The following is a 26,392-nucleotide window of genomic DNA, read 5'->3' as shown; positions in this document are numbered from 1 at the left end:
AAAGCCTGATTGTGACCTAGCATTGGAAAAGCAGGCATTTCACTATTTGTGCTAAACTCACTCAATCACCTTGGGTGGAACACTTCTATGCTTCTTTTTTTTTCTTTCTCTTCTAAGATAATTATGAAATTAAAATACAATTTATTCAAGTTGAATTCTTATATTCTTTCTTAACATGATAACTTTTTTCAATTTGGGGAAAGTTTTTAATTTTCCCTATGAGCATACAATTATTTACCAGAAATAAAGTGCCTACCCTTAAAATTAATAAATACCCTTGGCAAAGCAAAGCAATGCCCCAATTCTACTCATGATATGTCAGAAGCTCCATCTTTTTAAAAGCAGAGCACACAAGTGCAGAAGCTTAAATTATCTGCAAGTTCTCCACTCATCCTGCAAATAAATATCTCTGAGGTACTGTGTGCTAAGCATGTTGTAAGGGTTGAGGGTATGAAGCAGACACACCACCATCTTTGCTTTTAAGAAGTTTGCTATTCTTGTGAAAGGAGCAGGCAAAGCCATTGTGAGTAAGTGTTATACCTGGAGCAGGAAGAAGGAAAACGATAAAGGTCTCAGGTAGAAGACTAGAGCTATCAAAGGCAGGTAACAAATGGTAAACAGGTAGCAGAAGGTAAATGAGGAAGACTGAGTAGAAATGATTGGGAACAAAAATAATAAAACAACTGGAGCAAAACGCGAGGATAATTGAGTACATGGCATATTATAGGAAACTCAAGTTGTCCTGTGCCTGGAGCAAAAGATGCAGGTGGAGCACGAAATGAAACTGGTAGCATATGGGGTGGGGGTCCTCTCCTTTATAAACTCCTGAATCCTGTGGAGAATTCTTGGCAAAGAATGTAAGGAGTAAATGGTTTCTTTCTCGATGAAGCTATCAGCCAGGATTCCAAACCACATTTTCTGCCCATAAAATCCTTTTATAAAATTAATGTTTTTATCTTTAGAATTATCCATAAGAATCTAGTGGAGAAAGAAAACTAAAGTCAAATAAGATCACATACAGGTCTCTGAGACTATAAACCTCATGTTTTTGCCTAATTTCTTCATTAAAATCATACAAGAAATAATCATGGCCATGTTTATTTTATAAAACTCTGAGTATTATAATTCAGATGATAGCAAGTGATGTCCTTGAAGAAGAAAAGGAGAGGTTTTCATGTGACCCATTTTACAACCAATTTACACACTGGAGAGTGAAGATAAGGGAAATGCTTAGGACAGATGTTTCACTCCAAGAATCAAGATTGTGTCAGTGTCTTCAAAACTTTCATTCATGCCATTCCAGCTTCTCTTCTTTGTGTAACCTGTACATTGTCACTCCTAAGAGCCTAGATTTAAATAAGGTCTGGTACATTTTAAGTAATTCTCTTTCCTCATATAATGTGTTTATCCTGTACTATCCATTTCATTTGGCTTTGACTTCTAAATCTTCAGAAGTTTCAAGGAGACAAAAATAAGTATGAGCCAGGTAGAGTAGTGATCCATATTTTATCATTTGTGTAATTAGATACTTATATCACACCCTTGAAGAGGGAATAATAAGATCATCCTCTTGTTCTTGTGTTATTCCTTATAATAATGCAATGTTGTGGTTTTCTTTTCTCTAGCAGTTTTAGTCTAAAAAAGAGAATGCAGAGGAGGGACAGAGCTAGGATATGGGATTTGAAATCAGAAAGACATCATTTCAAATCTAATTCATCCATTGACTGATTGTAGGATACATGTAAGGTGAAGATTACAGTCTTTTTTATAGGACTGTTCAATTACTTCTAAGTGTTATTAATTATACAGGCATATATAGTCTGACATATAGCAGAGATCACTAAACAGCTACTCATTAAGCAACATTCAAGACTGCAACCTAGGAAAATAAAGTAAGAATATTATAAATAGCAAAGCTGGGACTAAGCTTTGCTTTCTCATGTACCTCTTCTGTTGGGAAAATTCAGTCATATGGGTTAGACGTGAAATAAAGCAGTGATGCTGTTTGAGTACTGTTTAGGGGAGTGAGCTTGTTAGGTGCTGATTTAACCTCTGAAGATACAGCAAAAAACAAAACTTGGGACAAGCAATGAACTTGTGGACTGAGGAGATTTGAAGTGTATGCAGTTGTTTGCCTCTATACTATTTGGCTATACTGTTTTTAATGATTAAGTCAACTTTTTATAATTGCTCTATTTCCTCTCAACCAGTTAGTGACCATTCCATCTTGCTGTCACAGTGATTCTTAATATCTTCATGTTGACTTGAGGTAGACATGCAATTAGGAATTATTTGGTTTTCAACAACATTGTTGTTACGCTGGGCTAATCTCTCTGCATGTTCACTCCAGTATGCAACTAAATACATATACATATGCAACTAAACCATATGCTTTTGAAACAAAGAAAAGTCCCTAACATTAAACCATAAAACTCAATAGCTTTCATAAAATAACTTAATGTCAATTTATTCCTTCTGAGATGCTGTGTGCCCAATGAGTGGCTGAATGACTTATGAGATCATAAGCATTTGTGTAGAGGTTTTTGAGACATACGTTTTGATTGCTTTGAGGATTCATTTCCTTTAAATTTATAATTTGCTCTAGGGAATTTGACTTCCCATTTCATATTAAGGTAGGGATTACTACATACAGCTTTTAAAATTGCAAGGGGGACTATTATTGCAAAATAGGACCTTCAGTGTTACCTATAAACTAATCAAATTACCATTTGTCAAAGAGTGAGAGTGCCCATGAAATTGAGAGTTTATAACATTTTAGAAGGACCACTGAGTTCATGTATTGGAACTGCATAGTTCTGCAGAAATTAGGTGTTCACATTAATAATTAAATGTTTCTATGATCTATTACTGTTTAGACATGGATCCAATCCAGGGGATAAAGGGTAGCCCAGGTCAAGAAAAATGGAACTCTTTCATTCACTCCTCTCCATTATATCGGTATTTGCTCTCTTGTTGTTGTCACATTTTAGAGAATAGAGAAGTACCTACAAATGTCATTATGGTACTTAATATCTGAGTTTTCTTCTAGTATAAGATTTCTTAACACTGCAGATGGAATTGCATGGTTTAAAGTTTTTTGTGTAATTACTAATAGAGTTCATATGTATACAATTACTAGCAGTGTAACAAGACATCACTGGTCTGTGGTTCTTATAAACTCTAATCTCTCCCCACTAGGATACTAACAAATCACTTTGCTGTTGTTGTTTTTTGCCAATGATGGAAGGGGATTCTAAGGAAATATCTGGCTATGATCTAATTTCCTCTGTTTCCCACATCTAATGTTAATTATTTCCATGTCCATTTATATAGTTTGTTTGTTTGTTTGTTTGCTGTACCCGGGCCTCTCACTGTTGTGGCCTCTCCCATTGCGGAGCACAGGCTCCGGACGTGAAGACTCAGCGGCCATGGCTCACGGACCTAGCCGCTCCGCGGCATGTGGGATCTTCCCGGACTGGGGCACCAACCCGTGTCCCCTGCATCGGCAGGCGGACTCTCAACCACTGTGCCACCAGGGAAGCCCATATATATATATAGTTATATAGTTATATATAGTTATATAGTTATATATAGTTATATATATAGTTATATATATATAGTTATATATGTATAATTTATTCAGAGAGCTTATATCTTGAACTCATCAACCTATTGGAATGTTGGGGTTACTTACCATTTGATGCCTTTTCTTTTATGCTCTCACTATAATGAGAGGGATGTTATAAATACTTAGGCTTCACAGAGGACACTTTTAACATTAAATATATAAATCAATGACCGTTTCAACATTTGTTAAGAAACAATTTTTTGAGAATACATGAAACATTGGCAGGGGAAGACAGAATTCACTCACATGATATTTTAGAGGATAATACAAAAAACATAATAATACAGAAAACAAAGTTGATCATTTGTCTTTGAGTCAAAATGTGGCCATTATACTTCTGTGATAGCCCCCCGATACTTTATTGCCTTTATATGTTTACAAGTCTGTCTCCCTCACCACAGGGTATTCTCTTGTGTTTCATTCACCTTGTATCTTTAGCTCCTAGCACGGAGCCTGGATGGATAGGATGTGTTCGATAAATAAATGGGTGTCGACAAGAGTCATAGGTCAATGGATTGAACAGACATGATCTGGGCTTCGAAAAAGCTGAGGAATTTGGTGTGACGAGGATGAGCTGAGAGAACATGCTAAGTGGAGCAGTTGTGAAGACATGAAGGTGAATATGTCAAGGGGATATTCAAATCACCATGTGAGATTGAGTTATAAGCACTGAATCCATTTTTAAGTGTTTACCATAGATTGATTCTAAAATATGTTCAGAAGATTCATTTTCTACCCTGAGGACAGAAGTTTTTCTCTATCAGTGTACCATCCCACTTATAATTAAGTCATTGAGTCTGTGGGCTATATTTATGATTACAAGATATGATCAAGGATTCTAAACACCAGGAAAACTGTATTATCACACTGTCTAATTATCACGTTAAGAGAATGACAGCAGACAAACGTTTCATCTCTTACTAGAAAGGAGAAATCTGACAGAACCTGGGAGTTCACTTTGATGTAGGATTTGTAGATGAATGTATCAAAGATTGAACTATTTTCAAACAGAACAATCAATGTTGGTTTCATCCAGGCAGTCAGTTTTTGGCTCCATTGCCATCATTTTCTTTGAAGTGGCATAGCCTAGAGTTTGTTTTTAGGACATATTTATTGCAGGAAGAGCAATGAAATTCAAGAAGGTTAACGAAAAATCAGAAGACCTCAGAGCCAACAGCAGGTATTATAAGTTGATCTCTGAAATGTGTAAGGTGCTAACAGACCCAGCCCGTTAGTGTGAATAGCCTAGATAGACCAGTGGTTATTAAAGTGCTGTCCTTAGTCCAGTAGTATCAGAAGCACCTGGTAAATACAGATTCTCTGGCTGTGCTCCACACCTACTGAATCAGAAACTCTAGGGATCGGGCTCAGCAATCTATGTTTTAACAGGCCCTCCCTCCACGTTGTTCTGTTCTCTGCTAGAGTTTGAGAACCACAGCCTAGCATAATGCACGAACTGGATCTTATGCATCCTTTTGACTTTTCTAATCCTAGTGGCTCCAGCATATTTTAAAAAAAATTATTGAAAAATAGTCGATTTACAATATCGTGTAAGTTTTAGGAGTACAGTACAGTGATTCTTTTTCAGATTCTTTTCCCTTATATTATTTTCAGATTATTTTTTAGATTATTTTCCCTTATAGGTTATTACATAATATTGAGCATAGTTCCTTGTGCTATACAGTAGGTCCTTTTAGTTATCTATTTTATACATAGTTATCTATTTTATACATAGTATTGTGTATATGTTAATCTATCTGTTTCATACATAATAGTGGGTATATGTTAATCCCACCCTCCTAATTTATCCCTCCTCCCACCCTTTTTTCCACTTCAGTAACCGTAAGTTTGTTTTCTGTGTCTGTGAGTTTCCTTCTGTTGTGGAAATAAGTTCATTTGTGTCTTTTTTTTAAATTTTAGATTCCACATATAAGATATATCATATATTTGTCTTTCTCTGTCTGGCTTACTTCATTTAGTAAGATAATCTCTGGTCCATCCATGTTACTGCAAATGGTATTATTTCATTCTTTTTTATGGCTGAGTAATATTCCATTATATATATATATATATATATATATATATATATATATATATATATAAAGTGCCATATCTTCTTTATCCATTCTTCTGTTGATGGACACTTAGGTTGCTTCCATGTCCTGGCTATTGTAAATAGGGCTGATGAACATTGGTGTACATGTATCTTTTCAAATTATGATTTTCTCCAGATATATGCTCAGGAGTGGGATTGCAGGATCATATGGTCCATCTATTTTTAGGGAACCTCCATACTGTTCTCCATAGTGGCTGCACCAATTTACATTTCCACCAACAGTGTAGGAGGGTTCCCTTTGCTCCACACCCTCTCCAGCATTTATTATTTGTAGACTTTTGATAATGGCCTTTCTGACCGGTGTGAGGTGATACCTCATTACAGTTTTGATTTGCATTTCTCTAGTAATTAGCAATGCTGAGCATCTCTTCATGTGCCTTTTGGCCATCTGTATGTCTTTAGCTTATTGTTCATAGCTATGCCAGTCCATCTGTAAATTCACTTCTCTGAACAATTTGTCACTTAAATGTGTTCTGGACTTTGCTGCTCTCTAATTGCTTCATATATGTTCATTATGCTCCCTAAAAGTCTGTTAATGCCACCACAGGTTAGTGTATCTTATAGAACTATAACTTCCTGGCTGTAGTAACAGGGAAGGACAAGAAATAAACTCTCAAACACTTGTTGGTTTATTGACAATGCCAAGCAGCATCCATAATTGGCTCCATAAATTACTATAGAAGAAGATAATACTATACTGAACAACTTTCTTTTATTCTCTCTTTCATCAGTAGTGAAGAAGTAGCAAGCACCTCTTGCTACTTAAGTTTATAGTCAGGAAAATGAAAAAAAAGTGGGCAGATGAGCATCCTATTGAATTATTCTCTAGGAAGAGGTCAGGTATAGTTCATCTATATAGGTACATTACATGGTACAAAGCCTAAAGTTAAGAGTGCCCTGTATTCATGATTTAAGCATTTGAAGCTGATATAAGAAGCTAATACAACTCTAATGCTGTTACCAAGGAGTTTTGAATTCCAGTCAATTTGTACAGTGGTTGTTAAAAGACTTTGGAGTCAGCACATTTGAATTCAAATCAAATATTACTGTCTTAACTACAAGTTACTTATCCCCTTTGTAACTCAATTTCCTCATTTAAAAAAAGAATTTTTGGAGTATTGTTGCTTTACAATGTTGTGTTAGTTTCTGCTGTACAGCAAAGTGAATCAGCTATATGTATACATATATTCCCTCTTTTTTGGATTTCTTTCCCATTTAAGTCACTACAGAGCAATGAGTAGAGTTCCCTGTGCTATACAGTAGGTTCTCATCAGTTATCTTTTTTTCTTTTTTTTTGCGGTACGCGGGCCTCTCACTGTTGTGGTCTCTCCCGTTGAGGAGCACAGGCTCCGGACACGCAGGCTCAGCAGCCATGGCTCATGGGCCCAGCCGCTCCGCGTCATGTGGGATCTTCCCGGACTGGGGCACGAACCCGTGTCCCCTGCATTGGCAGGCAGACTCTCAACCACTGCGCCACCAGGGAAGCCCATCAGTTATCTATTTTATACATAGTAGTGCATATATGTCAATCCCAATCTCCCAATTCATCCCACCACCACCCCTTTGCCCCCCTTGGTGTCCATACGTTTGTTCTCTATGTCTGTGTCTCTATTTATGCTTTGCAAATAGGTTCATCTGTACCATTTTTCTAGATTCCACATATATGTGTTAATATACAATATTTGTTTTTCTCTTTCTGACTTACTTCACTCTCACTCTGTATGACACTCTCTAGGTCCATCCACATCTCTACAAATGACTCAACTTCATTCCTTTTTATGGCTGAGTAGTAGTCCATTGTATATATGTACCACATCTTCTTTATCCATTCCTCTGTCGATGGACATTTAGGTTGCTTCATTTTAAAAGTGCAATAGTACTACGTATCTCATATAGTAATTTTGAAACTTAAATAGGGAATCTAAAGCTTTTAGCATAGTGAGCATAGAAGACATCCAATCAATGAAATTAGTTATTATTAACTTCTCTGTCAGGGTTCTCCATAGAAAAGAACACAATAGGATGCGTGTGTGTGTGTGTGAGAGAGAGAGAGGGAGAGAGAGAGAGACAGAGAGAGACAGAGAGAGAAAGAGAAAGAGAGAGAGAGATTCAGTGAGAATATGTATTTTAAAGTTTGAAGGGCAGGCCAGCAGTCTAGAGACTCAGGGGTGTTAATGCTTCAACTTGAGTCTGCAATGCAGTCTGGAGGCTGAAACACTTCTTCCTCTGAAGGACATCAATCTTTTTCTCCTAAGGCCTTCAACGGATTGTATGAGGCCCCCCCATATCACAGAGGGAAATCTCCTTTACACAGAGCAATAAATTAAATTACTAATTTAAATATTAATCACATCTAAAAAATACCTTCAGAGCAACATCTAGACTGGAGTTTGAGCAAACATCTTGGCACATAGCCTAGCCAAGTTGACACATAAATTAATTATCATACTGCGCGAATCACTTAAATTCCTGCCCCACTCTCTGCTGTTAGGTTATGCCATTAAGATTTCCATACCTGTGTGAACTGATAACAATTACCCCTTTTCTTTGTCATAAAGCATCAGAATGTAAGGTTTAGCTGATGATGGATGGGAAGAAAAAAGAGAAACAGGACTTAGAGTGTGGAAAGACCTGCCAGAATGTGGTACACCTCTAGGTAGGTCTCAACTGAAGAAGGTTTCAGAGAATTAGGATCCTCCATCGCTTGCTCTCTGTGTCTCAGTGACTCTGGAAGCCACATGTTGAGATGACGATTCCAAAAATAGTGAAGTTCTCATACTTGGCATCAAGGATGCATAATGGGATAGTGGGAGGTGGGATAATCTGCACTCTCCTTCCTCCCTCCTTTCCTCTGGTGCCAGAAGTTTCCCCAGTAAGCAGCTGAGCTTCTGCTCCCACCTTCCAGTAACAAGTCAGTGTAAGTCAGTCCTCTGTTCTCCCTTCTCAGGTGTTAGTAAGGCCCAGCAAGGAAGTAAAAGTCCCTAGCGACCCCACCTAGGTCAACAGGGAAGTTTGAATTGGTGTCAAACTTTTGCTAGCATGTTTCTGGCAGGGCCTGGTGGGAAGTAAAATCACCCAGCATGGAAACCCAACTTTTCTTTGGTCTAATCCTCTGGTTCTCACAGTGCCGCAGCCAAACCTGGGGCATCAGCATCACTTGGAATTTTGTTAGAAACTCAAATCCTCAGGCTTCACTCCAGCTCACTCCATCCACCTGGTCCTCAGGCTACACCTCAACAGATGGACTGTCTGCTAAAAAATAAGATTAAATAGGATCCAGAGTCTCACAAAATAATACCTAAAATGTGCAGGATAAAATAGAAAATCACTCATAATACCAAGAGCCAGGAAAATCACAACTAGAATGAGATCAAACATTCAACAGAGATGACTCAGAGGCTGGAATTCTCTGCCAAGAATCTTAAAGCAGCCAATTACAGAAATGCTTCAATAAGTAATTACAAATTTTCTTGAAACAAATGAAAAATCAGAAAATCTCAGCAAAGAATTAAATGTAATAAATAAGAACCAAATGCAGATTTTAGAACTGAAATATAATACAGTCGAAATTAAAAACTCACTGGATAAGCTCGATCATAGAGTGAAGATGACAGAGGAGAGAATTAGTGAACTTGAGGACAGATCGATAGAATTTACCCAAATTGAACAGCAGAAAGAAAATACTCTGGAAAAGGATAAACAGTCTCAGAGACTTGTGGGATAACAACAAAAGAGCTAACATTCACATCATTAGAGTTGATGAAGGAAAGGAGAGAAAGAGGAGGATTGATAAGGGATTGGAAGTAATAGTGTCTGAAAATTTCCCAAATTTGGCAAAAGACATATAAACCCACAGCTTCAAAAGGCTGAGAGAATCCCAGGTAGGATAAGTCCAAAGGAATTCATGCTAATACACATCATAATGGAAACTTCTGAAAACTAAAGAAATCTTGAAAGTAGCCAGAAAGTAACAACATATTATTAATAGAGAAACACCACCTCAACAACAGTTTTATTGTCATCTGATAACATGACAGCTAGAAGCAGTGCTGAAAGGAAAGTCCTGTCAGCTATGCACTCTATATCCAATGAAAATATCCTTCAGGAATGAAGGGAAAATAAAGACATTCTCAGATGAAGGAAAGCTAAGAGAATTGCTTAGCTTTGCAAGAGACTTGCTTGCAAACCAACTCAAAGAATAGCTACAGGAATTTTTCTAAACAGAAAGCAAATTTGGCAGAGACTGGTTAGCTAATCTTCATATCTGTCTTGACTTCATCCTAAGCCTACAGCTAGAACACATTTCCAGCACCTCTCATTCATAAGTGTGATTATGTAACTAAGTTCATGCTAGTGGAATATGATCTTTACTACTTTGAGAACTATCTTATAAAAATCTTCCATGTTTGCCTTTCTAATGTTCTTGCTTTTTCCATTAGCTTGTGTTGGAAGAACAGTATGAAAGGAGCTTGAATCCCGGAACTGCCACTTGGAGTAGAGCTATTTACCAACTAGGATGAACTATTTTGGAAGTAGAAATAAATTTCTACCATTGAGTATTAGCCATTATACATTTTCCATTTATTATTGTTGTTAAAGCAGCTGGTATTACTTTGGCTTATAGAGTAAAGCAATCGATTAAGGGGTAGAGAGGACTAAATGGGGATACCTATACTATTTTATCCTCAAGTGTTTATACCTTCATCTTTTATAAATGCAGATAATCTTTTTTTATTTCTTTTTTTTGGATTTTAAAAAATTTATTGAAGTATAGTTGAATTACAATGTTGTATTAGTTTCAGGTGTACAGCAAATTGATTCAGTTATATATATACATGTATATAAACATATACATTATTTTTCAGATTATTTTCCTTTATAGGTTATTACAAGATATTGAATATAGTTCCTTGTGCTATACAGTAGGTCCTTTTTATTTATCTCTTTTATATATAGTAGTGTGTATCTATTAATCCCAAACTCCTAATTTATCCCTACTGTCCTTTCTCCTTTGGTAATCATAAATTTGTTTTCTGTTTGGGGGTCTGTTTCTGTTTTGTAAATATGTTCATTTGTATCATTTTTTTAGATTCCACATATAAGTATTATCATATGGTATTTGTCTTTCTCTGTCTGACTTACTTCACTTAGTATGATAATCCCTAGGTCCATTCAGGTTGCTGTAAATGAAGCACAGATAAAATCTTTAAAGAATCAAGGAAGCAGGTTTTTGTCTTATGTCTTAGGAGGAAAGATTAAAATAAAGTTATTCTCCTAAGATGTTACTGTGATTAAGTTCACTGAAAAAAAAAAAAAAAAGAAGTTGTGTTCAGATTGAAAGGACAAGTAATTTCACTTTCAGGGAAGTTAGACAGGAGTGTGGTGTCAGAATAAATGGACTGAGGCCATTGAGTTTCTGTAGCGTGTGGAATAGCTTGACAGGAAGACAGAGGAGAAGCCTAACTGGTTTGCTTAGGTTGTACCCCTTGTTGGTCTTGCCTCCAGTAGAAGTGATGAGAAAGATTTTATAATGGGAAATATTAAAAAAAAGTGTAGGTTGCAGAGATGGTGGGTGAATTGGAATGAGAATAAACAGAGGAGTGAAAGAGAAAGTTCATAAGTTTGTCAAAATGCATTATTTTAATAAATAAATGCTGCACAGTAAATAAAAATTGTGGCTGTGTGCTCTGATATAGATAGATTGATGGGAAAATCACAGAACTTTCAGATTCTAATGAAAAAGCTCACTATTTTGACCTCTCTGATATTTTTGGAAGAGCTTTGAGGGTTTTTAAAAAATATATACATATTCCTGCAAGTGTATTTGTGTATGTGGTGCCTGTTTATGTGCTTGAGAGAGAAGAGGAAGAAAAAAAGATGGAAAGAGAAAAAGAGAAATATTATTAGGTTACCCTTCCCTTCTTCCATTCAAAGTAAAGCCCTAGGGATATGAAGACTGAAGGAGAAGAGAGGAACTATTTTCTGAGCAGCCCACAAACAAAGGACTTTTAACCATCAAATCAAGTTAGCGATTCCTGTCCTCTCTGCAGTAAGCCAAGAGATCAATAGTAATGTTGGGAAATATTTTCTCTGACCTTGAATGCATTTGTTAAGCCATTGCCCGAGTTGAATTTCCTTGAGATGTTCGATGGAACGCTGCCAAAATGTGCTGGAAGGAGCAGCAAGGCTGTGCTTCTCCGTGGGACCTGTGCAATGAATCTGAGATGTTTCTGTGAGGTCTTAAGAACTATCGTATCCACAGAGCTTCTGTGTTAAGACACTGTGTTCAATAGTTAAGTATTTCTTTCCAGCCCTACCATACTGCTTTCATTTAGGCGCCCCCACTCTTGTGGAGGCATAGGGATGTGCGGACAATATGCAGACGCCACATCAAAGATGGTAGTGATCATGGCTAGGGGGTATTTCAGATTATGTGAATTAATAAAAGATGCTTCTCAAAAACCAAGTTGTTTTTTTTTTTTTCTCCCCGTTGATATACTGCCCTAGATTGAGAGTGGCAACATTTTGTTTCCTGTTGCTGAAACTGTGGGATTCTTGTGGGTCAGGACAAGTGGAAGTTTGGGTTGTGTTGTATGAAAGGAATTGCTGGGTGCCTTGATTTTTGACCAGCTCCACTCAAATTAAAGTCTTTGTTTCTGAGAAACCTGGTTATTCAGAAGCAATGCCTTGCTCTGGATTTTGAAACACGTTCCATAATCACTTAATTTGTTCTAGGAACAAGAGCCTTGTTGGAAAAGTGTGGGTGGTCACTATGAATGGGGCACAGCGGTGGCCAAAAATATGGTAACAGAGGAAAACCTGGGGCTTCAGAACTCAATATTGGGATAAGATTTTTCCCAAGGAGCAAATGGCACCTCTTTAGGCCAAATTAAAAACTAAACAAACATTCAATATATTGATAATCTACCCACACATTTCAGGCTGTGGAAACAGGGTTTCACTGATACCCTTTCCTTTCCTGTTTCCTACATGGAGTTTGGTATTCCTTGGACCCTTAAAAAAAAATTTAATGATGTAGCAATTAACATTCAGCTATATCTTTATAAAACAGACAGTTTCTCCTGTCTTCATTTTCTTTCCTACCCCTCTAATCCCCGGAGTACATAATCTCAGTTCTTTTTGCTATTACTCTTGCATTTTTTCCCTTTTAATGCATGTTCTCTAAACTCCCAATAACCAGGTCATTCATATGCATCCTATTCTCCAAATCCAAGGTCACAGAGTCTGCTGAGCTAGTGCAATAGATTCTCTTCTCACCTATAAACCTCTCTTCTGGGGCCAGCTTCCATCATTGCCAGTGCACCCTCTCTAACCTGTGAATCTTCCCATATCTCTCCCCTTCCCACAATCTTTCAGTGGGCTTGCTTGTCTTCAGTTGCAAATCTAGCTCCTTTGAAGGTCAAGGAGGTTTTGCATAATCAGGCTACCACCAAATTTAAGCCCTGCCATTCCCCTTATTGCACAAAACGCCACACAACACTAAGCTTTGTGAAATTCTTCAAATAAGCCTCCTTTTCTTTAGCCTTTTGCCCTTAATAATGTTGCCCCCCCTTGCCTTGTACACACACTAAACTTCACACTGGTGCCCCTGCCACCAGTTTCCTATAAAACTATCCTTTCTTCAAATTTTGTCTTAAAGGTTTCATCTTAAAGATAAAGTTTCATCTTAAATGTCTCATGAATAAAGGAAGACTTTTTTGATGCTACACAGTCTGTCTCATATATTCCTATAGAATAGTGCTCAGTTTATAACTCGTTTGTAGCAATTATTATGCTGCATTTTAATGATATGTAGGCATATATGTACCTCTCTAGACTTCATGAGGTTGTGTTAATCTCTCCAGTTTTTAACACCTTAATTTTTTATGGGGTTTCATCTTTGCTTACCAATTGTTATTGATCATTTAATGGCTTTAGTAATTTCACCATACATTTTTTTAAACATCTTTATTGGAGTATAATTGCTTTACAATTGTGTGTTAGTTTCTGCTTTAAAACAAAGTGAATCAGTTATACATATACATATGTCCCCATATTTCTTCCCTCTTGTGTCTCTCTCCCTCCCACCCTCCCTATCCCACCCCTCTAGGTGGTCACAAAGCACCGAGCTGATCTCCCTGTGCTATGCGGCTGATTCCCACTAGCTATCTATTATATGTTTGGTAGTGTATATATGTCCATGCCTCTCTCTCAGCTTGTCACAGCTTACCCTTTCCCCTCCCCATAACCTCAAGTCCATTCTCTAGTAGGTCTGCGTCTTTATTCCCTTCTTGCCCCTAGGTTCTTCATGACCATTTCTTTTTTTCTTTTAGATTCCATATATATGTGTTAGCATACGGTATTTGTCTTTCTCTTTCTGACTTACTTCACTCTGTATGACAGACTCTAGGTCCATCCACCTCACTACAAATAAATCAATTTCATTTCTTTTTATGGCTGAGTAATATTCCATTGTATATATGTGACACATATTCTTTATCCATCCATCTGTTGATGGACACTTAGGTGGCTTCCATGTCCTGGCTATTGTAAATAGAGCTGCAATGAACATTTTTGTACATGACTCTTTTTGAATTATGGTTTTCTCAGGGTATATGCCCAGTAGTGGGATTGCTGGGTCGTATGGTAGTTCTATTTTTCATTTTTTAAGGAACCTCCATACTGTTCTCCATAGTAGCTGTATCAATTTACATTCCCATCAACAGTGCAAGAGGGTTCCTTTTTCTCCACACCCTCTCCACCATTTATTGTTTGCAGATTTTTTGATGATGGCCATACTGACTGGTGTGAGATGATATCTCATTGTAGTTTTGATTTGCATTTCTCTAGTGATTAATGATGTTGAGCATTCTTTCATGTGTCTGTTGGCAATCTGTATATCTTCTTTGGAGAAACGTCTGTTTAGGTCTTCTGCCCATTTTTGGATTGGGCTGTTTGCTTTTTTGTTATTGAGCTGTATGAGCTGCTTATAAATTTTGGAGATTAACCCTTTGTCAGTTGCTTCTTTGCAAATATTTTCACCCATTCTGAGGGTTGTCTTTTGCTCTTGTTTATGGTTTCCTTTGCTGTGCAAAAGTTTTTAAGTTCCCTTAGGTCCCAGTTGTTTATTTTTGTTTTTATTTCGATTTCTCTAGGAGGTGGGTCAAAAAGGATCTTGCTATGATTTACGTCATAGAGTGTTCTGCCTACGTTTTCCTCTAAGAGTTTGATAGTGTCTGGCCTTACATTTAGGTCTTTAATCCATTTTGAGTTTATTTTTGTGTATGGTGTTAGTTGTGTTCTAATTTCATTCTTTTACATGTAGCTTCCCAGTTTTCCCAGCACCACTTATTGAACAGGCTGTCTTTTCTCCACTGTGTATTCCTGCCTGCTTTATCAAAGATAAGGTGACCATATGTGTGGGAGTTTATCTCTGGGCTTTCTATTCTGTTCCACTGATCTATATTCCTGTTTTTGTGCCAGTACCCTACTTTCTTGATTACTGTAGCTTTGTAGTATAGTCTGAAGTCAGGGAGCCTCATTCCTCCAGCTCCGTTTTTCTTTCTCAAGATTGCTTTGGCTATTCAGTGTCTTTTGTGTTTCCATACAAACTATGAAACTTTTTGTTCTAGTTCTGTGAAAAATGCCAGGGGTAGTTTGATAGGGATTGCATTGAATCTGTAGATTGCTTTGGGTAGTAAAGTCATTTTTGCTATGTTGATTCTTCCAATCCAAAAGCATGGTACATCTTTCCATCTATTTGTATCATCTTTAATTTCTTTCATCAGTGTCTTATAATTTTCTGCATACAGGTCTTTTGTCTCCTTAGGTAGGTTTATTCCTAGATATTTTATTCTTTTTGTTGCAGTGTTAAATGGGAGTGTTTTCTTAATTTCACTTTCAGATTGTTCATCATTAGTGTATAGCAATGCCAGAGATTTCTGTGCATTAATTTTGTATCCTGCAACTTTACCGAATTCATTGATTAGCTCTAGTAGTTTTCTGGTGGCATCTTAGGATTCTCTATGTATAGTATCATGTCATCTGCAAAGAGTGACAGCTTTACTTCTTCTTTTCCCATTTGGATTCCTTTTATTTCTTTTTCTTCTCTGATTGCTGTGGCTAATACTTCCAAAACTATGTTGAATAATAGTTCACCATACATATTTAAACATTTCTCTCCTGAAATTCTTTCATGGGGACTCACGGACATTGATTCTGCATGTATTTTGTAATTATATATTTATTTTATTATTATTTTTTTAAATATATTTTTATTTTTAGTTCATTTTCAGCAGGGACTAATATGCAGTCTGTTTGGAAGGTATGACTTTTCAGGGAGGTTTAGCATTTGCTTTCACCAGGTACCCTAGGTATCACTGTCATGGAAATATCTTTATGCTCGTTTCTTGGCTTGAAGTAAATAAATCAGCTCATGTGTTGGTAAGTATTTTTAGGTCGATTTTGTATCTTCAGTGTGAGTTAATTCCAACTCCAAATCCCTCTAACAAAATTGAAATTAACAATTCTCAGGGGAGATTTTTTTTTTCACCCAGATCATAGGCCAAAAGAGTAAGAGTTATTTATTTATCTTTCCTGCTATTTAATGGGTTTCTTCAATTCATTCTTTCACTAATCCCTGAAGTATATAATCTCAGTTACCTTGCTGTTACTGAAACCAAGCAGGACACTGTGTGGCTCCTGGTCATGGAAGCCTTTCTGTGTCCCTTGTTTCTTGTTTGTAGGCAATAAACTTCAGCCTCCATGACCTTCCCTGAGTTCCAAAGGGCAGGTTCGAACAGTTGCTAATCAAGGAAGGGAGAGGATACAGAGACAAAGGAGGAGCAGCCAAGAAACAATGGTTCAGCCTTGGGACAGGACCCTGGTTCCACCTCAAGTGATACATATAACAATATCTTTGAGCTCTTCTACAGAACTAAAACCCCCAACAAATGGAAGATGCTAACTACTTGATGAAGCACTCTTCAGAGAAGATCGAGACCACCTGAGGCCAGATTAAAGGCATGCTGGCCCTGAACACACCCTGATCCTTATCAAAAATCCAACCCTTGAACCTTTGCTGTAAAACTCCTCACCAAATCCTCCTGGGTTGGGACACACAGTTTTTGAAAGGCACGAACATTCTGTGTTCCCCTTTGCCTGGCAAAGCAATAAAGCTATTCTTTTCTACTTCACCCAAAACTCTGTCTCCAAGATTCAAGTTTGCACCCGTGCACAAAGGCCAAGTTTTGGGCAGGAATACCCTCAGACTCTTGCATTTTTGCCCCTTTACTGTGTGTATTCTCTAAGACCCTAATAACTAGGTTATACAGCTCTCTGCAGTGGGTCCATGTATTGAAAATGCTTTTTAAAAAAGTCAAACAAGAGTCCTATATCCAGCAAAACTGTCCCTCAAGAGGGAGGGAGAAATTAAAGACATTTCCAGGTTTACCAATGCTTCTCCCAGGTCAAATCTACTATTAACTCCCTTTCGAGAATTTTTCATTTTAGTTGTATTTTTTGACTCCCAAATTTCCACTTGGTTCTTTTAAAATAATATTCTATTTCTTTATTGTTATTCTCTATTTGATATGACATTGTCATTGTACCTTCCTTTACTTCTATAATGATGGATTCCTTTGAACATATTTATAATGACTACCTTGAAATCTTCATCTGTTAAATCTGACATCTGTTTACTCTCACAAGTAATTTCAGTTGCCTGCTTTTTGGGGTATATGGGTAATACTTTCCTATTTCTTTGCACGTCTCATAATTTTTTGTGGAAAACTGGAAATGTTAGGTCACATATTGTTTCAACTCTGGGTTAGATTATTTTAGTAAAGTCTATTATCCTCCCCCCCTACCCACACAGTGTAAAGCATCTAATACAGCTCTTCAGGGGTGCAGTTTCTAGTAGGGGGTGCAGTTTCTAGTAAGCCCAAGATCACCCTGCAATGACATGGCTTTGGTCTGTCTAGTTGTTTCTTTCCCTGACCACACCCAGCTGTCAAGATTCAATAACTTCCTACTGATTGCTCTCTTGTTTTCAATTATGCCCTGGGGGTCTAAATTGCTATAGGAACTTCTCCAATCAAAAAATTTTTTTTCAAAGGACAGTTCCCAAGGTTACTGTTTGAGACTTGCTCTTATCCCAGGAGGACTCCTTCCAGCTGTCTCTTTCCCCAGTTGTCTTTGGCAAACTAGCTGGCATACAGTTTAGCCTGTATCTCCAATGCGTCTACCAAGCTCCTCCCAATTGCATAACTTCCACTGTATTTGAAAGCTTCTTTAGGCTAGAGCTCCACACTCTGTTGCAATTGAAGTCAGTTCCATTGGGAAGAAATTCTGAGCAATCAAGGTAGAACATTTACAATATGCAAAGACCTGTAGAATGTAGGTACTCTTTTCTGTTACAATTTTTTTTTTTTTTTGTGGTACGCGGGCCTCTCACTGTTGCGGCCTCTCCCGTTGCAGAGCACAGGCTCCGGACGTGCAGGCTCAGCGGCCATGGCTCACGGGCCTAGCCGCTCCGCAGCATGTGGGATCCTCCCGGACCGGGGCACGAACCCGTGTCCCCTGCATCGGCAGGCGGACTCTCAACCACTGCGCCACCAGGGAAGCCCTATGATTTTTTTAAAAATGCAAACTTACTATGCTCTATGGTAAAAATTTCCTCTTTTGTGTTTATTTTATTTCTTTAAGCATACATTTTGATAAAGGTTTTCAAGTCTCAGGCACTGTTCAATGTGCTTGAAAACTATTAGCTTGCTTAAACTTCATGCAGCCTGTAAGGTATATATAATGAAGGGTGGAACTGAAGTTGAACACAGGAATTCTGATTTCAAAGGTCCAACTTTTAATCACTACTATATATATATATATATATATATATATATATATGGTGATGCAAACTGTATGGTGATAGGGTGATGCAAAAGTGATGATAGCTTTTACAGAGTCATCTCTGTAAAATGTCGTGGTTCAGACACTTACAGATTCAGCCAGTACTTACCAAATTGAGCTTCCCTGGTCTCATCTGTGAAATAGCAAAAATAATCACCTAATCATGTTGTAGAGTGGATTAAATGAGATCATGTGTATGAAGTGCCTGATAAGATACCTGGCTTAATATTATTAGTTATCTTACTTTACCTTTAAGAGAGTATTTTGCTGTTAGTTTTTATTTATTCTTTATAGACATCACTGTAATTTATCATTTTCTATTTGCCACAACTTAAGAGAGACAATCCCTGATAAAAGAATCAGAAGCTAAAGAAAAGATATCTCCTTAAAATGTCAAAGTCACTGCACATCAGGGCCTAATTTTGTTTATAACACATCAATGAAGAAACAAGGAATAAGTTCTATAGAGCAATGGCATAATACTCAAATATTGCAAAGGAAAAGGGAAATTTCTGGTATTGATAGATAAGGTCTGGAATGAAAGACCTCTGCCCCCTGGATTTTTCTCTTTCACAGGTTCTCTGTTTTTCTAGATGTTGACTCCATTACCCTGTTACTTCCTAGGGACCTGTTGCCTCATCTCTAAAGCACTTGGGGATCTAGTTTGGGTTTTCTAGAGCTTAAGAGTGGGCTGTGGACCAGCAGCTTCAGCATCACTTGAGAACTTGTTTGAAACACAAGCATGCTAAGGCAGAAATCCCAGCGGGTAGGGCTGGGCAATCTTTTTTAACAAATCCTTCAGGTGATTATGATGTTATCTACATTCTGAGAATCACTGTTTTATACAATTGCAAATGCTGCCACTGGGAAGAGCTCTTCATGTATGGGCTTTTGCTCAGGAAGCCCTGTGTGGGGCCACCTTTGAATCAAGTGCCCACTCCTGGTCACAGGAGTTGCCTAGTGCTGCACTGGTGAACAGTAAGCTGATTCAACATTGCCAGACAATTCAGAAGAGTTTTCTTCCAGCCCAAACGATGGCACATATTATCATCAAACATTTAGGAGGTGACCACCATCCTCCACTCTGTAGATTTCCAGACACATTAGCTTTCTTTGGATTCCTTAAAGTAGCCTTGTTTGCTACTGCCCTTGGCCTTTGCCCAGCCTGTTTTCTGTGCCTGAAGTTCTTTTTCTCCCTTTCTTTACCAGTTAATACTAACTTTCCCTTCTAATCTCAACTTAAATTTCAGTTCCTTGAGTGTGGCATTTTCTGAGTCCATGATTGAAGTTAAGTCCTTCCTCCTTCCTTCCCTCCTTTCCTTCTTTCTTTTTTTCTTTTTTTTTTTTTTTATTGCTCAAAGAACAATTTCAGTTTGCAATCATCATACTTTCATTTATGGGGTATTTGGATTCATATCTGTGTTCCTTAGGAGACTGCAATCTCCATTAGGACCAAGAGTGAACCTGTTTTTGTTCACAAATGCATCCACAGTTGGGACACTCAACAAATATACACAGGGCTTCCCTGGTGGCGTAGTGGTTGAGAGTCCGCCTGCCGATGCAGGGGACACGGGTTCGTGCTCCGGTCCGGGAAGATCCCACATGCCGCGGAGCGGCTAGGCCCGTGAGCCATGGCCGCTGAGCCTGCGCTCCGCAACGGGAGAGGCCACAGCAGTGAGAGGCCCGCGTACCGCAAAAAAAAAAAAAAAAATACACAGATAAATAAATGACAGACAAAGTTCCATTTTATCAATATTTTGTGTTATTTAGTAGTTAATTCATGTCCATGAAGAAATACCATTTAGTTTCTGATTATTTAATTTGACAAATTTTTATTGAGTACTTGTTATGTGCCAGACATTCTTTCAGTGCTGGAGACAGAGCAGTGAGATAAACAGACAAAGTACTAGCTCTCATGGAGCTTATATTCTAATTTCTGTCAAAGACCCATAAGTAAAGCTATGAAGCTAGGTTGCTGAAAATTCCACTTCTAACTTCTATAACAGAATTTTAAAAATCTGAATTACAATTAAATTAAGTTGAAGAAAATATATTTAGTATAATTAAAGAGAATATATGTGACTATATAAATTGAGGTAATTCTTAAATTTGAAATGCCTTGTTACAAAAATTATTCTGAAACAAAAAAGGGGACTTGGTCTCCAGCATACCTTTCCAAAATGTAAAAAACAAAAAAAGGGGACTTGGTCTCCAGCATACCTTTCCAAAATGTAAAAAACAAGTCCTCAAATAATAACAATAGCCTCAGTGGAAAATGTATATTTATATTTCAAAAATAAGCTTTAATTGAAAATACAATAATTTCTGTTTCTTGGTAATGAAATGCTAATGGTAGACAGACTTTTAGGAGAGTAATTTAAAATGAATGGAGCAAGTTTTTGATTTGGTTGGGAAAGTTTATTTTTAAAGGGAATTAGCTGCACTTTAGGAGGTAAGAGGGGAGAAGAGACAGGAGAGGAAAGCTGCTGATCTTGCTGGCAAATGCACATGTACATAACCTACACAATCAAATATATTACCTTTAATTAATAGAGCAGAATAATTAATGTCTGTATAAACTGACTACCCTGGCATTGGTTGTTTCAGCCCTACTTCAGATGTTCAAGTATTGGCCTCCATGACCAGAATCAGAGGTAAAGAAGAAACTGCTTGGAGGGATATTAGGCCCTGTTTTCTAGAGTCGTAACTTGTTAAAGTGCCTGGTAACTCTCTTATGACTGTGTTTGGTCAGCCCTGATTATTTCTACAACTATGTAGCAGCTGCCCACAGTTCCTAGCAAGAGGCAGAAACAGAAATGCAGCTGAGCCCCCTTCGTTAGTTGGATCTTCTTGCACCTAATTTGCATTTCTTCCCTCCTCTTTTCCTCTGTTTGAAAGTAATCTTACCAACCAAAAGGAATTCTCCAAATCAAGGAGTGACTCCTCCTTCTGAAAATTTAAAGAAAATTTAATCTTTCCTAATTGAGGAGCACTTTTAGCTTTTTAAACCAGTCACATTGGAGAGCTGGAACTGTTGGTTTGTCAGTCATTGTTAACTAAGTCAGATACACTAAAGTAATGAAAACATAGGAGAAAAGAAAGAAAGGAAGGAAAGAAGGAGGGAGGGATGGAGGGAGGGAGGGAGGGAAAGAAAGTGGGAAAGAGGGAGAGTGGAGGAAATGAAGAAGAAAGAAATGAGAGAAAGAGAAAGAGAGAGAAAGGGGGAACCCACTAACCACACCCTTGTATCAGTCTAAGTCCTTTAGGGAAGTTTTGTAAGCTTTAATGTGATCCTTCTTCTTACTGGAACTCCCTTTTTTTTTTTTTTTATTACAAATAAAAACATGGCATGTCTTTGAAGTCTTAACTGCATCAAAGACTTGCTCCCATTAATTTTAAATTACTCTCCTAAAAGCCTGTCTACAGTTAGCAGTTTATGAAAAGGATGCCCTGTTTTGCTGTCCACTGGGTTCTCAAAGCAGAAGAACCTCTTAATTGATATTCCTGCATTTTTTACATCAAATAATAGTGAGCAGAACAATGCCCTTTAACTTGTAAAAGAGCCACATCTTTGGAGATTCTTGAGGCAGATAGGACTGAAGAAATGCCTCTGGCTTACACTCTGGAGTTCTGGATTTAGAACTGAACTAGAAATTAAGGAATTGAATTTACCCCTGAAGTCAGTGAAGTCCTGACTTTTGATTGGTTTCTATGGCAGTCAGAGAGACAGTGAAATATTCTTGGACATAAACTAGCATTTTTAGGGTATTTTAAAAATTCAATGTTGTAACGCAGGATTTGTTAGACTTGCAGATTTGAAGGAGGTGAATAAAATTAAGTATATGCTGAATTTATTAAACAGATACATTTGTTTCATATTTTTTATGTTCTTCCTGTACAAAATGTCCATATCTGTTTATATCACTATTTAATGATTCTTTACATCAAAAAATTTTGCCTATATCTTAATTTTATTCTCCCTTCAACATGTCTTGTAGATCAAAGAAGTAGACCAACCTAAGAATAGCCCATCATATAGCTGAAGACCAGTATTAAGTAACCCATTAAATCTCTCTTCTTAACAAGAATCATTCAATAGCTTTTAACCATGAGGCTTTTGCACATACAAATAAATTCAGGGGAATGATAATAAAAATCACCAGACTTGTGGTATTCTATCAAAATGATTATTTGGAAAAATAAATCAATTTATTCCTTATAAGACAACTAATTAAACTGCATTTTGGTCTAATTTTTATTTAGTAAATTAATACTGTTAAAAAAACTTTAATTGGTTGCCTAACAAGTTGAAGATTAAATTGTTTTAAATTTTTTACATCTGTAATTTTTAAATGTATTGCCTCTATTGCTTCATTCATTTGCAAAATACAAAATTAAGCGAAGTGATGCCATGTATTAGGAAATTATATCTCCTAAAGTCTCCTCCGTGGTGATACTTGGCAAAATTCTGGGAATAAGAAGTCTAACAGAATAATATATTTCTTAGTGTATTGTTATCGATAACCAAGAACTCAATGATAAGCACAATTTGTTTCATGTTATGAGAGCAGCTTGTCCATACCAAACTCAGAATTCTAACTACTTAATATCTTAACAAAGGTTGTAAAAGAAAATTATAGTCAGCACAGGGTTGTATGTGGCTTCCTTGTCAACAACTGCCAAGAGAATAGTTATCCAAATAACTGAATTAGCCACACAATTTTTCACTGATGGGGTCCCCTCCTTGATATTCAAATATTTATGGCTCCTTCTAACATAAAGTGACACAAAATATTTTTAGTCTTCTTTATGTCAAATCTGAAAATAAATCTCTCCTGGTATTATCTAACCCTGGTGATAGGTTATAATGTTACCCAGGAGGCCACCCTCTAAGTATTGGGTTGGCTAAAAAGTTCGTTCAGGTTTTTCCGCAGCTTCTAACGGAAAACCCAAACAAACTTTTTAGCCAACCCAATACTTGGAAAGAAAACATAGTCTTTGAAACTGACAAATATCTTGGAGGTCATTTTGTTCAAATGCCTCATTTTAAAGACAATAAAACTGAGGGCCAAAGAGGTTGGTGACTTTCCCAAGGACACTGAATTTAATCATAAATAGATCAAGAATAGTGCCTGGCTAAGGTTGGAAACTGAGAGTCAACCACTGAGTAGCAGAAAGAAGCTTGGGTAGTAGAAAGAACCACTGGGATTCAGAGGAAATCTGATGCCAGGAACAGCAAGGGGCCAAGAAGCAAAACAGTGAATTGGTTTAAAGAATATTGCCAGCAAGGTCCTGTGAAGTTGACTGTTAGCATCGTGCAGCAACTTGGTTCATTTTGAAGGTCCATGTGTTAGTCCCATGGGAATGATTCTACTGACTCTAAACAGGACACGGAAGAGCCAAGAGAAATGTCAGCTCTCCTGATGTGGGTTTAAATGTGATTCTTATTTTTTTCCCAGCCAGCTATTGATATCTTCCATCCCATGGCAAAGATTTTTGCTGTCCTCCACCCTAATTCACTTACACAAAACTATGGAGATGATTGATTAGGAAAAATAGAACTTAGGCACAACTCGATTCAATGGAAAATCCCAGTGAAGGTGGGTGTGTATATCTAACAGAGGAGATTTAGCATACTGCTTATAAGCATAGGATCTGGGAACAAAGTATCAGGGTTCAGATCCCAGCTCTGTCCCTAGCAGTTTGACTTTGGGCAAATTGTTTTTCCTTGCTTTGGTTCTTTAAATTCATCTATTAAATGGAAGTAAGAAATAATAGGGCTGTGGTGAGTACTAAATGAGATAACACAAATAAAACAAATAGTGTCAGGCACAAAGTAAGTGGGACTGTGATACCTAAGGGATTCCAATGGAATCTGTCTCACCATACATTCAGAAAGCACAACGTTTTTTTTTAAAAGGCAACTCTGTGTTTTCATACAAGAAATTTGTCTATCCATTTGGCATTATACACAATTTGAAAAGACTTCACAAAATTTGAAGAGACAGGTTATCTGCTATAGATAACTTGTAAAAGAGGATTTGAGGAAAAGTGAATTTTGCTTTATAATGAAAATCAAACGAATTCAAATATAAATTTTTAGGTTGCATTGTTAAAATAATGCAATGAGTCATCTTGGGTCCAAACATGAAAGAATTTGGTTTTATAATCCTAAAATTTCTATGGAACCAAAAAAAAAACCCAAATAGCCAAAGCAATCTTGAGAAAGAAGAACAAAGCAGGAGGCATCATACTTCTTGATTCCAAACTATACTGCAAAGCTATAGTAATCAAAACTGTATGGTACTGGCACCAAAACAAACATATAGATCTATGGGATAGAATAGAGAGCTCAGAAAAAAACCCATGTATATATGATCAATTAATTTATGACAGAGGGGCCAAGAATATACAGTGGGGAAAAGATGGTCTCTTCAATAAATGGTGTTAGGAAAACTGGACAGCTATGTGCAAAAAAATGAAATGGACCACTTTCTTATAGCACATACCAAAATGAACTCAAAATGGATTAAAGGCTTAAATGTAAGACCTAAAACCATAAAACTCCTAGAAGAAAACATAGGTAGTATGCTCTCTGATATTGTCTTAACAATATATATATATTTTTATCTTTCTCCTCAGGCAAGGGAAACAAAAGCAAAAAATATACAAATGAGACTACATCAAACTAAAAAGCTTTTGCACAGTGAAGGAAACTATTAACAAATGAAAAGGCAACCTACTGAATGAGAGAAGATATTTGCAAATGATATATTTGATAAGGTGTCAATATCTAAAACATATAAAGAACTCACAGAACTCAATATCAAAAAGAAAACAGTTCAATTAAAAAATGGACAGAGGATCTGAATAAACATTTTTCCAGGGAAGACATACAGATAACCAACAGACACATGAAAAGGTGCTCAAGATCACTAATCATCAGGGAACTGTAAATCAAGACTGCAATATCACTTCACACTTATCAGAATGGTTATTATCAAAAAGATAAGAATCAACAAGTGTTGGTGAAGATGTGGAGAAAATGGAACCCTCATGTACTGTTAGTGGGAATGTAAGTTGGTGCAGTCACTGTGGAAAACAGCATGGAGGTTCTTCAAAAATTTAAAAATAGAACTACCATACAATCCAGTAATTCCACTTCTGGGTAGTTATCTGAAGAAAATGAAAACACTAATTTGAAAAGATATATGCAAACCTATGTTCCTTGCATCATTATTTACAATAGCCAAGGTAGGGAAGCAACCTAAGTCTTCATTGATAGATGAATGGATAAAGAAGATGTGAGATATATGCAATGGAACATTACTCAGCCATAGAAAAGAATGAAACCTTATCATTTGCAAAACATGGATGGACTTGGAGGGTATTATGGTAAATGAAATAAATCAGACAGGGTATGATTCTATACTGTATACTTATTTATATGTGGAATATAAAAAAAAACAAACAAAGAATCAAAGTAAAACAGAAACAGACTCATACATTCATAGATACAAAGACCAAACTGGTGGTTACCAGAGGAGAAAAGGGTGGGGGGTTGGGTGAAATAGGTGAAGGGGATCAAGAGGTACAAATTTCTAGTTATAAAATAAATGTCATGGACATATAATGTACAGCATGGGAAATATAGTCAATAATTCAATAATTTTGTATGTTAATTGATGGTTACTAGACTTATCATGGTGATAAATTCATAATGTATATTAATTTTGAATCAC

Source organism: Delphinapterus leucas, chromosome 15, assembly GCF_059928025.1.
Source record: "Delphinapterus leucas isolate spDelLeu-1000000601 "Yukka" chromosome 15, BTC_Dleu_Yukka2, whole genome shotgun sequence".
NCBI lineage: Eukaryota > Metazoa > Chordata > Mammalia > Artiodactyla > Monodontidae > Delphinapterus > Delphinapterus leucas.
Note: the sequence above shows the minus strand (reverse complement) of the source record.